This window comes from Antechinus flavipes, chromosome 2 (genome assembly GCF_016432865.1).
Source record: "Antechinus flavipes isolate AdamAnt ecotype Samford, QLD, Australia chromosome 2, AdamAnt_v2, whole genome shotgun sequence".
NCBI classification, from domain to species: Eukaryota; Metazoa; Chordata; class Mammalia; order Dasyuromorphia; family Dasyuridae; genus Antechinus; species Antechinus flavipes.
Genome location: NC_067399.1, coordinates 23,783,465 through 23,796,972, shown reverse-complemented (window position 1 = coordinate 23,796,972; position 13,508 = coordinate 23,783,465). Strand labels below are relative to the sequence as shown.

General features: G+C 49.1%; 1 protein-coding gene across 1 annotated transcript in view; it reads right to left on the bottom strand.

Annotated features, from left to right (window-relative positions):
• The window catches only part of HSPA12B (heat shock protein family A (Hsp70) member 12B), a 40,674-nt gene extending 36,614 nt beyond the window's left edge, over nucleotides 1–4,060 (bottom strand). Inside the window, exon 1 of the mRNA XM_051974321.1 lies at nucleotides 3,846–4,060. The gene's annotated coding sequence lies outside the window, so the exon portion shown is untranslated. The remainder of the gene's footprint in view (nucleotides 1–3,845) is intronic.
• Nucleotides 4,061–13,508: the final 9,448 nt, after the last annotated feature.

Here is a 13,508-nt window from a genome sequence, read left to right as displayed (position 1 = left end):
AATCCTAGATGCAGTCTACATCATCCATCCATCCATCCTTCCAATCTTCCATCCATCCATCCATCCATCCATCCATCTTTCCATCCTTTCATCCATTTTTCATCCATCCATCTTTCCATTCTCCATCCTTCCATCCATCCTTCCATTCTTCCATCCATCCATTCATCCTTCCATCCATCCTCCCATCCATCCTTCCATCCATCCGTCTTTTCCTTCTTCCATCCTTTCACCCATTCTTCCATCCATCCATCTATCCATCCCCCACCATTGGATCCAGATGGCTCCTGGAGGACGTGAGACTGGTGACTTTGTACAGCCCTCCCTCACTTACATATTGGAACATCGCCTTCCTGATGTCATGGTCCTCTTCCAGAACAAAGGACAAACAATCTCCATCTCCCCACCCATCCAAAGATATACCCATACATGAGTCAATCTCTGTCTCTTTCCTCTCCCTATCTCTACCTGTACCCTCATTTTCTCTGTTTCTGTCTGCCTCTATCTCTGAGTATCTGGCCAGATCTGAAGATTTCCTTCCCGGATGAGGAAACCTAAACCACAACACGATGGGGGGATTTGTATACATTTATATATACATATAATTATGTTGCCTCCCTTCCAGACCACAAGTTTCATAAAGGTATGTTATCTAATCATTATGTTGGGCTCATAGCAGTTTCCTGGTGTTTATTTGTACCCATATCTTTTCTTCCATGTGCCTGTATGAGGGAATCTTTTGGAAGAGATACTGGAGCAGTGATTTCATCTTGTAGGAAACTTCCAGTATGGAAACTCCCTTTACCAATACAGGATTGGGAATTTAGGTGACCAGTCTAGGATCGCTTAGCTGGGAGATATTATGGGTCTCTATATTTGTCTCTAAATTCTTAAAAAAATTTTTTTGTCTCTAAATTCTTCATAGAACTTATGGGAGGAACCAATGGAAGGCCATGGTCAAGTGTCATGTAGGATGAGCTGATTTTGAGGGGACTGAGGGCACCAATTTGTCTAGTGCTTTATGAGTCCTGATATTTTCCCCATCAGACTGGAGGCTTCCTGAAGGCAAGATTCATTCTCTCCATTCTATTTTCAGAAGGGCACGACTAATCCTCTCCAAGTCCCAGATGAGATGGGAAAAAACTAGGCTCAGAAAGGGCCAAGCAGTGAGGGAGTGATTGATTCAGAACCAGGATCCATGTCTCTTTACTTGGACCCTTCCCTACAACGTAGGAAAAGGCAGCTGGGTGGAGAAATAGACAGAGTGCTGGGTTTGAAATCAGAAAGACTCAGCTTGGGTTCAAATCTGGCCTCAGATACTATCTGTGTGACCACAGGCAAGTCACTTAACCCTGCCTGCCTCAGTTTCCTCATCTGTAAAATGGGCTGGAGAAAGAAGCGGCAAGTCTTTGAGGTATTCTTGGCCAAGATACAGTTAGGACTGAGAAAATGACCCAAGGAAAAGCCATGACAATCTCAGTCCTTGAGGAAGGAGGAGGTCCAGGAGAAGAGGAAGAAAAGGTATTTGAAAATCTTTCAGAGCTGAAAAAGACTTTGTGGGGGGAGGGCATTTGGGATCCCAAATCAAGTGCTTAGAGATACAAGCAGACTGGTATAATGGGATCGTCATATTTAAAGGACCTACTATGTGCAAAAGTACTAATGAGGTCCCCGGGGATGCAAAGACAAATGAAAAGCCATTCCTCACCCACAAATTTACATTTTCTAGCTGGCTTCAGGGGGCCTGAGCTTGAGTCACAGTCTCAAAGTCGACCCAGTCCAGTCCCAGCATAGTGCTGCTTAGCTACAAGAGGGAATGCTGGGAAGATCCCAGTCATCAAAGACCTTACTGCCTTCACATTTGGGGGCCCGGTGCTAGGGATACCTGTGGATGTGCTGAGTCAAAGTAAACCAAGCCCAATCTCCCCTCCCCCCCACTCTTGACATGTTCTGCTGTGTATTTCATATCCACTCATCTGATGATCGATTATTTCGCCAATAGAATGGAAGCACCTTGAGGACGGGAGCTGTTTTGTTGTCTGCATTCTCAGAGTCCAGCACAATTCCAGGCACTTAATCAATATCTGTTAATTAGTTGCTCTGATCCATACATTTTCTCCCTATTACATCTGTCTGTCCTGTCTGTCAGTCAGTCACATAGATATCAAAATCAAACTTTGACAAGTATAAGAAATTCCCTTAAAATATTAGTATCGAGGGGTGGCGCAGTGGATAGAGCATCAGCCCTGAAGTCAGGAGGACCTGAGTTCAAATCTGGTCTCTGACACTTAACACTTTTTAGCTGGGTGACCCTGGGCAAGTCACTTAACCTGATTGCCTCAGCAATAATAATAAAAATCATTCAAGGAAGCTCCCAGTGCCATCTTCCTCTTATCCTGCTTCTGAGGAATCCACATCTTTGCCCCATCAAAAGAGCTTCTATTTTTATTCAGGATGTCCCCGTAGTTTTAAGCTATAGTGCCCTAAGACTTTGGGAACACTTGTACACTTCCTATCCCCCTCCTCCCACCAGATAGTTTATCCTGACCAAGAAACAAGTTTACCAACGAAAACTAGAGACACCACCTAGAGATGGCCCCTGACAGAAACAGAGACAGCTTGAGATAAACCTAACTGGAGACACTGAGTCACAAGAGCACAGCTCAAATCCTGGCTTGATCTTCCCTTATTTATTAAGCTCTTTGGGCCCCAGAATCCTCCCCTGTTTTTTGCCTTTCTTTGTATCCCCAGGATTTTGCGGGGTGCCTGACACGGGAGGCCCTTTATAAAGTGCTTGTTGACTGACCTCCATAAAGCCAGGGGGTTGAGCTCACTAACTTTGGAGGGTCTAAATAAGTTCTACATTTACAGTTTGATGATCTGCATTTACTCCAACTCCCCCTCCCCCATTCCTTTCCCTCTCCTTACCGACCCCCAAACCCAATTTACTTCTCCGGGGAACCCTGGGACTCCTCAGTTACCCCTCCCCCATGGCCTCCCCCTACTCCTTTCTGTTGGTAGAAAGGTCAGAAGTTAGCACATGGCTCCCCACCCTATCCAGTCGCCCCACTTCTGGGCTCTCCCCCCGGCACAGGACTCCTCCCAATCCCGACCCCACACAGAGACTGCCCGAGGATCCTCCCTTAGCCCCAACTCAGGAATCCCCCCTCCCACATCAGACCTCCCAGCTTCCCCGGAGAAGGGCGCAGGAGGGGGGAGCGGCGTGGGGACGGCTGGAAGTCAGGGGAGCCTCGGCCCCCAGCATGCAAGCGCGGAGACTTGATTGGGGAAAATCGGAACTTCCGAAGCTCCATTTTTCAGATCCTGGCAGGGATCGTGGAGCCACCCACTGTGTGCGTGTGTGTGTGTGTGTGTGTGGAGAGAGAGAGGTTTGTGAGTGTGTGTGTAAGTTTTGTGTTTGTGTGTGTGCGCGTGTGTGAATGTGTGTGAGGTTTGTGTTTGTGTGTGCGCGCGTGTGTGAGAGTGAGTGTGTGTGTGAGGTTTGTGTTTGTGCGCGCCCGTGTGAGGTTTATATATGTGTGTGTGAATGAGTGTGTGAGTAGGAGTGTGTATCTCTGTGTGTTGTGTGTTTGTGTGTGTTTGTGAGTGAGAGAGGGTTGTGTGTGTGTTTGTGGGTGTGTTTGTGAGAGAGGGTGTGAGTGTGTGTTTGTGAGAGAGGTTTGTGTGTGTTTGTGTGTGTGTGAGAGAGAGATTTGTGAGTGATTGTGTGTGTGTGTTGGGGGGGGTCCCGACTCCGGGCCAGCACCTAAGCCCCCTCTCTCAGCCGACCCCGTCCTCCCGCCCCAGAGTCAGGTAGGAAAGCGCCTCCTTCCCCGTCCAGCACTCACCTCCCGTTAGTTCTCGGCTCCGGGGCCCGCGCTTGTTCCCGCTGGGGGGACGCAGCCGTCGCTGAGCTGGGGAGGGACCGGGCCGGGTCTCTACCTCCCTGCGGCAGGGCGGCTCCGCACCTTTCCAGTCGCGCGTCCCCGGAGCGGGCGGCCGGCAGCAGGCGCGCGATGCTCCGAGTCCGGGGGATTTCTGGACTATTTCCTCCCGCTCGGTCCCCCACCCTCCGGCCCCACACCCTGGCCCGGCCCCCTTCCCTCCTGCTGGCCCGCCCTGAGCCCGAGCGAGCGCCTGGGTTCAGATTGCAATCCCAGACACAGATGTGGGAGGGGCGGGGGGGGGGGCGGGGAGAACGCAGCCCAAAGGCTCGGCCTGGGGCCCCTCTCCCCCCCACCCCACTCACGGGGCAGCCCCAGAGGCTCTCCGGGGCAGGCAGGAATTTCCATTTCTCCCCCCTCCGGCCCTCCCAATGCTGCTATCACTTTGGGATTATGGGGAGGGTCCGGGGCACAGAGGCAGCAGGGGAGAGCCGGGGTTGTCAGTGCGGGGATTTGGAGGGCCCCCTCCAACCCCTGAGGCTACCCTGAGAGTGGGGGAGAACCCGCGCAGTTCTAAGGCACAGCTCCCGACCTGGGACAAGCAAGACGAGTGAAATCGGACCTCAGAACTTACTGTGTAACCCTGGTCAGATCATCTGAACTCTCTGGGACTCAGCTTTCCCAACTGGAAAATGGAAATAATAAGAGCCCCGAGCTCACAGAGCTGTTCTGAGAACCAAATGATGTGTGTGTGTGTGTGTGTGTGTGTGTATAGGTGTGTATATATATATATATATACAGCACAAGGTAAATCTTAAAGCCCAGATGGAGGCTAGTTAGCAGAAGGAGGACTAGGAATGACATTGGCACTGGACTAGTCCTCTTGGTGCATGTCGGGGACAGTGGAAGCTCCAGTGGCGTCCAACGGTCCCACCCATTGCCTTCCTGGTCAAGCCCCACCTGATTCTGGCCCCCGGCCCAGGAATGACGGCGGAGGCTTGGCGGCCAGCTGGGGATGAGGCCATAAGAATGTGAGCACCACCCGGCTCGTTCTCTGGCCCGGGATCCCGCTATTGTGGCCTGGGAGGCAGGAGGGTTCAAGGGAGGCTTGCTCTCTGAGTCAGACCTTTTCTTCCTCCCAGGCCAAGGAGGGCCCCAAACCCTGCAGTGGCCCCTCGGTGACCTGGGAGAGATCAATCATCCGGAGGGAATTTCTCGGAGTCACTTCCCGTGTGTTGGGTGGCCATTGTGGGTCATCCAGGGACCTGGAAGAACCGGAGACAAAGATGAAACTGTCCCTGCTCTCATTGAGCTTACATTCTATAGAGAAGGTACTACATGGACCCACTTAAATAAACACCAAGGGACATAAATCAATCCGTTGAAGAGCCTTAACTTAGTAGCTCCTGATAGGTCCGGGGAATTCAGAAATGAGACTCTGCAGCCCCTGCCCTCAAGGAGCTTACATTCTACAATAGCTAATGAAAAAGTATTTATAAAGTAGTCTGCAAACTGTAAAGCGGTGTATAAATGCTGGCTTTTTTATCACTAGCTTGGAAAGCAGAGAAACTGAGTTCAAATCCCACCCCAGAAGATGTATGTATGTATGTATGTATGTATGTATGTATGCTCAGTGTGTGACACTGAGCCAGTCACAACCTCCTTCGGCCTCCGTTTTCCCATCCGTAAAAGAAGGATGTTGGACTGGATGGTCTCTAAGATGCCTTCCACATTCAGATCTCTGATCCTACAGGAAATGATCATTTAACCCCTTTGTCTCGATGTCCTCATGTGTAAAATGAAGGGGTCAGAGCCAGTGTGTTGCCAGGTTTCTTCCAGTTCTGGATATGAATATATGGATATGAATATAAAATATTTAAAATTCTATGAATCAACCACCATTCATTGAGTAGTTGTTATGTGTCCAGCCTGGTGCTGTATTGATTAAAAAAACAAAAAAAACCAAAAAAACCCCCAAAGCAATTTGAGGAGAATGGGTGCCAGTAATTGGGAGAATCAGGAAAAATTCCTTTTTAAAACAAAACAAAACAAAACAAGTATATGTATCTTAAAAGCAAGTATACATATATTATATATTTCTTACATATATGTTTAAAAATATATTTTCTAAAACAAGCATGTATTTAAAAACAAGTACTTATCTTTTAAGAAGTATGTATTTTTAAAAGTCTGTTTTAAAACAAATATATATTTAAAAACAAGTATCTTAAAAACAAATATACTTTTAAATATATTTAAAAACATTTAAATTTAAAATATTGTTTTTTAAAAAACAAGCATATGTTTTAAAACAAGTTTATATATTTAAAAGTATACTTTAAAAAGTATCTCTATATTTACTTTTTTAGTAAGTAGGAAAATTTTTTCTAGGAGGTAGTACTTGAGCATTGCTGAAATCCTTCCTCATCCCATATTTTCCTGATCCTGGGTTCTCTCCAGTCTCTGGCTTTGGAAAAGGAGGATGGCCTGAGGTCTGGCCTTAGCCATCTCCCTGTGACTCCCTGGTTTTAGTGTCTGAGGCTCGGGGCAGGCAGCCCGCCTTTTCCTTGTTGAAGGCCTTCAGAAGTTTGTTGCTAGCAGCTCCTGGGGCAAAACCCCCCTTTTCCAGCCTTCAGAGCCCAGAGTAGCCTTTTAACTGGGCTTACTGGCAAATTTCAGCTTGTTTCTTCTGCTGTGCTGGGTATTTCTCTCCCTATCAGACTAGGAGTTCCTTGGGAGTGGGAATCCCATCTCTCCCATCAGTCTGCACCTTTCCCTTCACTCAATTACTCTCCAGGGATCTACAATGGGATGTATGTATAAGGGATGAGCCTTAGGATAAAGTCAAAGAGACAAGTGCTGTTCTCTCTTTGATTAAAAGATATGGGCCAGATGGAAAGTTCCTCATCTGTGGCTTACTAGGCAAGTCAAGGCACCTCTTCAGCCTCAGTTTACTCTTCATAAAATGAGGAGAGTAATAATACTTTCCTCCCAGGCTTTACATCTGTAAAGTTATTTGCAAAGCTTAAAATGCCATTAAAATTTTTTTTTAGAGCTATTAGGATTATTAGGCAGGTTATTTCTCTTCAATTGATATTGAGTCCATTGATATTGAGGACAGAGTAACTGGGAAGTATACCAGATGGAGGCTCAAGAACTATTTAGTATTATGTGACCCACTTACACACTAACCAGCAGTGACATAGCGCTTTAAAGTTTTCAAAATGCATTATGGATAAAATCTCATTTTATTCTTCCTATAATGCCAGGAGGTAGGTGCTATTTTGATTCACCATTTTACAGATGAGAAAACCGAGGCAGCCAGAAGTTAAGTGACTTGCCCACCATCACACAGCCAGTAAGTGTCTGAGCTAAATTTGAATTCAGGCCTTGCTCGCTCCAAACCAAGTGCTTTATCCACTTCTTGTACCACCTAGGTGCCTCTAGAATTACTCTACAATATCTCAGGTGACCCTGAAGATCCTGGGGGAGGTGCAGACCACTGCCCTCTGAAGATGGAGCCTCCAATGGGAATAGGGTAGCCAGAGCCAGCCCAGAACTTATATGTTGCTCTCTTTCCAAGGGTTGTTGTGAACAAAGAGTTTTGTAAACCTTAAAGTGCGTGAAATGTGAATTCTTATTCCCTTTGGTTGTCTAATTTTCTAGCTCTGACCAGGAAAGTCAGATGCCCTTTTAGCCAGGCTTCCATCCTGCCTTCCCTCTCTGAGTTCTAAGCTTCGGGGTCCCAGGCTCTGGAAATCTGGAAGACTGGACTTTCAAAGGCTGTGATATCTCGGGATCAGAGATTTAAAGGTGGTGTGGACAGGATTTTCAGCCAGGTTTGCAGACTTTCCTCAGTTTTATGTGGTCTCTGCTAAAAAGAGAGGGCAGAGGATAACTGGAGAATTTTCTTGAGGTTCACTTAATTGGACGACATGCATTTATTGAGTGCCTGCTGTATGCCAAAAATTGTGTTAAACAACGATATTCAAAGGAAGGCAAAGGAGATTTCCTGTCCTCAAGAAGCTCCCCGTCTAATAGGGGACTGACATACGGACTCCTATGTAGCTAGAAGATGGAGAGCTGGTGGAGAGAAAGAGATCTCAGAGGAGAAGACATCAGTGACTGGGGAGGAGTGCGGGACAGAGCTAGGCAGGGTTACTTGCAGAAGGTGGGCTTGGAGCTGAGCCTTGAAAGGAACTAGAGAAACCTGGGGGGGACTTAGAGGGGGAGAGCATTCTAGACCCAAGCACGCCCGTGCAAAGGTGTGGAGTTGGGGAATACACGGAGGAACAGAAAGGGAGCCGCTGTGGCTCTATCATGAAGAGCACAGAGGGGAATGGGCTGTCTTTGCCCAACACCTGGACTGGCAGATTTTCAAAGCTGTTTCTTTACCGGTCACCACTGTCACCCACCCAACCCTCCCCCGGCATAGCAAGAAGGACAAAAGGGAATGGAAATAGAATGTAAAAATTCCTCCAGGAAGCCCTCTCAGATTGATGAGCACCAATGGAGCTAATTCCTCGAGTTCTTTGCCCCAAAGCATGAAGCCCTGTGACTTTATCTTTCTACCCAACTCCCATTTTTAATGTCTCCCAAGTTTGTCATCTGTCTGGCCATACATCTTATTTGTCATCTGTTGCGCTCTTCCTCTTCTCCATCCCTCTAGTCTGTCTCTATCTACCTATATGTTCATCTGTTGATCTATCCATCCAACTATTTATCCATTTGTCTTCTATCTCTCCATCCGTCTACTTATCTATCCACCCACTCACCCATTCATTTATCTCTCTCTCACCATCTATTTATCCAACCATCTATTGATCTATCCATTCAACTATTATCTACCTGTCTTCTATCTATCCATCCCTTCCTATCTCTCTCTCCTCTTTGTCTTTTTCTTTGACTCTCTGTCTCTTTCTCTCTCTAAATCTTTCTTTGTCGCTCTCTGTTTCTCTCTCTCTCTGTCTCTGTCTCTCTCCCTCTCTCTGTCTCTGTCTCTCTCCCTCTCTCTGTCTCTGTCTCTCTGTTTTTCTCTCTCTCTCTGTCTGTCTCTCTGTCTCTGTCTCTTTCTCTCTGTGTCTCTCTCTCTTTCTGTCTCTCTCTCTGTCTCTGTCTCTTTCTCTCTGTGTCTCTCTCTCTTTCTGTCTGTCTGTCTCTGTCTCTGTCTCTGTCTCTCTGTCTCTGTCTCTGTCTCTTTCTCTCTCTCTCTCTCTGTCTCTGTTTTCTCTCTGTCTCTTTCTTTGTCTCTCTGTGTCTCTTTCTCTCTGTCTCTGTTTCTCTCTCTCTCTCTCTCTCTCTCTCTCCCCCTTTTTCTTTCTCTCTGTCTTTTTCTCTCTCTCTCTCTGTCTCTGTTTCTCTCTCTCTGTCTCTTTCTTTCTCTGTCTCTCTCTCTCTGTCTCTCTGTGTCTCTCTCTCTCTCTGTCTCTCTGTGTCTCTCTCTGTCTCTGTTTCTCTCTCTCTCTCTTTCTCTTTCTTTCTCTCTGTCTCTGTCTTTCTCTCTCTCTTTTTGTCTCTCCCTCTGTCTTTCTGTCTGTCTGTCTCTGTCTCTCTTTCATCTTTGTTTAGCCATTAGAACAAATGTTGCTTCCTGCTCTGAAGCTTTCAGTGACCCTCCCCCACTCCCACCTCTAGCACTGACGGAGACCCTAAGCTTCCATATGACATTCAAGCTCCTTAAACTACCTAAATAGCATCATGCCCTATTGGAAAGAGGACCAGGGTCCGATCCTGGAGCACTGCTCCAGGTGCTCACTGCCTGCAGACAGGTGACTCCCTTCACTGCCCTACTTTCCCCCTCTGTAAAAGGAGGGCTCAGCCTCCAGGACTTTTGAGTTCTCCTCCTGCCCTAGACCCTGGTGCCTCAGGCCCCTCTGCCACCTTCCTCCTCCTAGGGAGGCTTGGAATCAGGCCGTGCACCCAGACTTGCATGTGTGAGAGTGTGTGTGTGCGCCCGTATGTGTGCATGTGTGTGTGTGTGCACATGTGTGTGCGTGTGTGTGCACCTCCCTCTGTTTCCTCCTCCTCCCCTCCCTCCCCCCTCTGCTCCCTCCCAGTAAATTATAACCGCTCTCTCCCTGTCAGGCTGCCCAGACTCGGTGGCCCTTGGTGGTCTGGAAAGCATTACCCCCATGCTGTTCACTCCTTGCAGGCTCCCCTCCCCTCCCCCCCAGGAAGGGGGGTGGCTTTCAGCCCTGGGGCCCAGACTGGCCCTGAGGAGGGCAGCGGGGCCCTGCCCCAGAGACTCCAGGCCTCTGAAAGGGACCAGCGGTGGGACAGGAGCCGTAGATGAGGGAGGGGCTTGGGGGAAGGGAAGGCTGTGGAAGCAGCCATGTGTTCCCCTCCTTCTGTGGGCCCCTCGCAGCTCCCCGGCCCCCTCCCAGCTCCCCAGCCCCCTCACAGCTCCCCGGCCCCCTCACAGCTCTCAGGCCCGTGTGGAGCTGCCCACCCCCAGTCAGTCAAGGTAACAGTTCTGAGAGAGAGATCCAAGGAGGGAGAAGGGGAGGGGCACCTTCCCTCAGGCCCTAGGACCTGGCTCTCCCTTCCCCCAGGCTGCCTGCCTGTGAAGGAGCTGGGGCCTCCCCCCACATTGGGGGACCACATAGGTCTGGCCCCCGAGGGGGCCCTGATAGAGGGGGACAGCCAGCCCAACCTTCAGAGATTCCTGCCTTAACTGAGGAGAGGGGGGCCCCCCATCTGTGGGGGGAGACACCTCCAGTGACCCCACTGGAAAGATAGGCTCCGATTTTGTCCAGCCACCAGAGGGCTTTGGGCCAAGGGCAGAGGGATGGCCCAGATGACCCTCTTCTGACCCCTACCCCATCTTTTGGGTTACTCCTGTTCCCCTGCCCTGCCCTGGTCCCCACCCACCCAGTCTGCCCCCAAGCCCCCACTCCCCTGACCCCAGTGTGTCTCCAGACTCCACCGCTCTGCTTCTTGGCTTCCTGTTGGACTAGGGAGGGGACAGGAGGAAGAGAGCCTATTTTCCCTTTTTGCACAGATATTTGTGAGAGCTTAGACCCCATCTTCATGGCTTCCCTAGGAGCCGCCTCCATCTCTCGCTCTGTCCGGCCCGTGTCTCTGTGGGCCATGCCGGGATATAGACTTTGGAAGAGCCTCCACTCTTCCCATCCAAATGCTCTAGTTATTCCCAGCTTGACCCGGGCCAGCCTCTCCGGCCTCCTCTCCCCACCCGGCACCCACCGGGGATGATCAGGTTGGCTGACTTTGAAATGCAGCTCCCCTGTTTCTGTGATGTCTTAACCGGGGGGCTATGGCCCCCAGACCCCATGGGTTGCCTAGGGGATGAAGAGGGGTCTCGGAATCCCTCCCATTAGTGTATAAAGCTTCATGTCTCCATCAGGTCCCATGGGGATGGGTGAGGTACTGAACATGTGGATTTTAACTTAGTAGGTCGGAGGTAAGAGGTCAGTGACAAAGCCTGGAAGAGCAGTGAGAAGGGAGGGGGCCTCCGGCACCCCTTGAATCATGTCCTTCCAAAGTCTTCTCTAGAAAAGGGAGGAGAGCAGCTGCCCCAGCCCCCAGCACCATGGACGGCCATCGTGTTTAGTTATTAGATTCCTGAGGGGCAAGCTTCCTTCCAGGAATTCCTCTGCTCCGCCCGGCCCAGCCCCCTCCTGCTCCTCCCCTCCTGGGCCCACAGCCCCCTCCCGGGCCCACAATCCCCCCTCCCGACAGATTTCCTCTCTGCTGACAACAGCACCATCTGGCTGGAGAATTTTCCCTTTCTGAAGGGACTCATGGAGAGAGAGAGTATTGTAGTCGGAGCATTTAAAGTCCCCTAGAGAGTGTGTTTATGACAGGGGGACACTGTCCCCCTGTCATCACCAACTAGGTCCGACCCCTCCCACCCCAGCTTTTTGACAAACAGAAAGATCCCTGAGCCGGAAGCTGGCTAAGAGCCACAGCTCTACAAGAATCCCTACCATCATATCCTGGCTGGCAATAACTAAGTTTGGACCGATGGGGCTTTGCCACAGGGCACTGACAAGGAGGCAGCTTCTTTCTTCCTCTTAAAATCCTCTAGAGGCATAATTTCTTGACTCTCTGGGGCACTGTTCTCTAAGCTACCTCCAGCTAGTCTCCTATAAACACCCCTGAGCTGGAAGAGCTCTCAGAAGCCACAAATATACAAGAACCCCTACCTTAATATCCTGGCTGGTGGAAAACGTAACTAGGTTGGTCCCAATGGGACTTTGCTACAGGGCACTGACAAGGAGGAAGCTTCTTTGTCCTCTTAAAATCCTCTAGAGGCATAATTTCTTGAGTGACTCTCTGGGGCACTTTCCTCTAAGCTGCCTCCAGCTAGTCTCCTATAAACACATTTTTATTAAACCCTTACTAAGTGCCAGGAACTTTGTTAATCACTAGGGATTCAAAAGCTATGAAATCTAGAAAACCTCAGCGACAACGCAAACAAAAACAAAAATAACTCCTGTTCTCAAGGAGCTTATAGTCGATGGAGGAGACAATATGTATTTATTTACAAGCTACATACAAAATAGATGGAAGGCAATCTGAGATGAGAACTCCCTAAGAGCTGGAGGAGAGGTGGGGTGGGAGAAAAGGCTTTTTATTCCAGGTAACCTTGGAACTGAATTCTGAAAGAAGTGACTGGAAGGATGGAGTGCCTTTGATAGTCATAGGAAGTTTAGGAGAGGGGTGGCTTTGGGGAGAAAGATAAGGCATTGTTTTTGGACTGAGTTAAGTTTGAAACAACTACAGGAAATCTGTTGTCCTGTGGCTGTGGGATGAGATCTGAGGAGGGAGGGTAGGATTGACTACGTAGCTCTGGGAATCCCCTGCATGGAGATGACCAGTGGATGCGCGGGAACCGAAGAGGTGAATAGAACTGAGGCAGAAGAGAAGAGAGCCCCGATAGAACTTATGGCTACTCGTGGTTAGTGGGAGAGGAATGAAGATCCTGCAAAGGAAATTGAGGAAGAATGGGTTGGATAGGTAGGAGAAAAATGGCAGAGAGGAAGGTCATGAAAACCTAGGCTGGAGAGACTACCCAGAATTCCGTGAAAGTGTCAAAGGCTTTGTTCAGGGAGGTAATAGGATGAAGACCGAGGAAAAGCCATTGGATCTGGCAACTAGAGATCACTGGAAACTCTGGAGGGAATAGCTTCAGGTGAACAGATCAGAAACCTGGTTTCAGAAGCTTTAGAAGAGAGAGAAGAGGCAGTAGAGGCACCAGTGTAGATGGCTTTTTCAAAGAGTTTGGCTAAGGGAGGAGCCACGGCTTCTGAAAAGGGCTATTCTTTGTCTCCGTTCTCCATCCTGGGAGACTTCAGAGGCCAAAATTTCCCATCTTGGGCAAACCCACTCCCATCTGTTATAATTCCCTATCAGAATGGGAGCTCCTAGAGACTTACATGAACTGATGCTAAGTGAAGTGAATAGAACCAGGAGATGACTGTACACGGCAATAGCAAGATTATACGATGATCAATTCTGATGGACGTGGCTCTTCTCAGCAGTGACATGATTCAGGCCAGTTTCAAGGGTCTTGTGATGGCGAGAGCCATCTGCATCCAGAGAGAGAATAGGGATTGAGTGTGGATCACAACACTCCTTTTGTTGTTGATAATCTTGCTCGTTTTT